This window comes from Octopus bimaculoides, chromosome 7 (genome assembly GCF_001194135.2).
Source record: "Octopus bimaculoides isolate UCB-OBI-ISO-001 chromosome 7, ASM119413v2, whole genome shotgun sequence".
Classification (NCBI taxonomy): Eukaryota; Metazoa; Mollusca; class Cephalopoda; order Octopoda; family Octopodidae; genus Octopus; species Octopus bimaculoides.
Genome location: NC_068987.1, coordinates 18474187 through 18476537, shown reverse-complemented (window position 1 = coordinate 18476537; position 2351 = coordinate 18474187). Strand labels below are relative to the sequence as shown.

Below are 2351 nucleotides of genomic sequence, written 5' to 3'. Positions count from 1 at the left end.
AGAAAAATGCAAGAAGCAGCAGCCAAACAAATCTGGAGCCTTGTAATGTCATTTCATGAACAACCTTGTTTTTCATCAGTATTGAGAGTATCAGAAATGAGTGTAAACTAAGCCAACACCGTACCGGACGGGATATCTTTCCAGAATCAATTTTTATGCAATTCAAATTAAAATTTCGGCGCTAATGTACACTATCGACCTAACAGATTTAGTTTCGGTATCGTTCAGCAGGTAATAGTATGGTATGAAGACACTAGGTTGATTGCGTCTTTCAAAGGGATAGAAAATACTTGATTTTTTGAATGTCGAAAAACAAAAAAACACAACCCAGTCTATATTAAATGCTACCCAACATAACAGTTTAAATTACTTTGGAGCTGAACAAAAATATTTAAGAAAATTTTCATTTGTCCGAGGCCATGCAGACAGAAACGCTTACATTAGATTTGGTATTTTCGAAATAAGTGAAAGGTCATAGAAATCTTTTAGAATATAGTGGAATCATTGACATATATCTTCAAGCTTAGATAACATTTAAAAATGGCAAGATATTCTCCACATAATTCTCCATTGCATAAAGTTTAGCACCACGAAACCTGGCATTGTGTGGAAATATGAAATCGTATTGACAGGAACAGGACAGTAATTTCGAAAAATTTCGTTGGGTTACTTAAATTGTTGGCAAAGTTTGGTCCTCTCGTTGAAGCTCATCTCAGTAACGGGGGAAAAAAGTAATCCTGGAAGACTATACTTCCTTTCGTTAGTATTAAATGAAATTCATTCAATTGCTGGATTCTACGATTCGCCACATATGTCTATATAACATTCATTCGTAAGTCTCAGTATTTTGGTCTCCTGTTTGACTCTACTCCAGATGGACGTCGAAAGCATTATATGGATAATGATTTCGAGGAGACAACAACTGTTTTTAGCAAACATCTTTTCATGAATTCGTCCAATCAAAATGAAAGGATGTTGGAAATATGATAGCAGTAATTATCGTCCAAATTGTAAGAGACGAAATGCCATTGTAAAACTGTCGGTTACAATGCTATGACAATGCTGCAGTTATGGCTGGTTATGAAAACAATCTTCAACGGAGAAAAAATAACGCAAAGTTATTTTTGTAAACTGCAGTAATCATCCTCTCAATTTTGTTGGAATGCGTACTGCTAACCATATATAAAGCAATTCATTCGATTATTTATTCTTCTCTTGCTGGACACTCCGTTAGTGAAAGAAGAAAGACGCCATACTAGTATTTGTGAATCTGAATTTGAAACTCAATGGAGTTCCCGGACAGAGTCTGTGAAACCAATTCATGAAATCTTCGATACGATAGTGAAACTTGAAACCATGCATAACATGGCTGATAAACAGAATCAAGTAGTTGGGGCCAGAGGTGATAAGGTAGGTTATGAATCAAAATTTACATATATAATTTCTTGGTTATCGGATGTATCATGTTCAAAAGCAAGTCGAAGGCCATTATCATAAACTTTCATAATACTACTTGCGGTTTAAAAGCCCTTCAAGTTTTTTTTTTTTTAACCTGCTTAGGGTCATTGATCAATGATCGCTTGAAGCTGGGTTGAAACTTTGTGGTGAAAAGGACATCTAAATCATAATTATCCACATATAATAATAATTAGCTATGTGTGTTTGTTCGCTGTCACGCAGAAATAATGTGAGGTAGAAGGTAGTCAAAAGACAAATAGAGAGTGAGTTACAGTATGAGAAATAAAATAAAATACAGAAACTTTCTAGATAACAGTGGGCAAAATATTCCGCCAAATTTGAAGCTTTTAATTCCACCTTGAAAAAGAAATTTGATTTAGAGTGTAGTCTTCCAAGTTGAAAACCAGACAGTAATGTACCTTAGGTGTCGCTGTTCAGCAACAGATATGTAAGTGATAGGGCAACCATCATTGGGTAACCCTATTCCGTACAAATCAATTCTCTTCAATAAAAACGAACACGCTGGATAAATTGAATAACAGCATAACAAATATTTATTATGAGGTGCTCAGCCTACATCTCGGGTAACGGAATTGCCAGGTCGCCCTTAATGGTTGGTGTGAAGACGGTGTCGATGCTGGTTGATTAAGTCATTCTTCAGCCTCCGAAGTAGTTTGCGTAGACTCAAAGGTAGAGTTACGGAGCGGCTCTTAGTGGTCCTGTGTCTTTGAAGGTGCAGCGCTAAGAAGTCGAGAAAAGGCGGGAACGCTTTGATATAGGATGACCACGCATGAGGGACTTCCTGCATGCCTTCCGGAAGACATGTCCCTGCGCATGCGTGGACGAACTTCCCAAAATGGCGACTGGTATTAGGCGTCACTACAGATATATAA

At 37.0% G+C, this 2351-nt stretch overlaps 1 long non-coding RNA gene across 1 annotated transcript in view; it reads left to right on the top strand.

Annotated features, from left to right (window-relative positions):
* Positions 1 to 740: 740 nt before the first annotated feature.
* Positions 741 to 2351, top strand: part of LOC106876808 (uncharacterized) — a 10917-nt gene continuing 9306 nt past the window's right edge. The window contains exon 1 of the long non-coding RNA XR_001410299.2: positions 741 to 1410. This is a non-coding gene — a long non-coding RNA (uncharacterized LOC106876808). The remainder of the gene's footprint in view (positions 1411 to 2351) is intronic.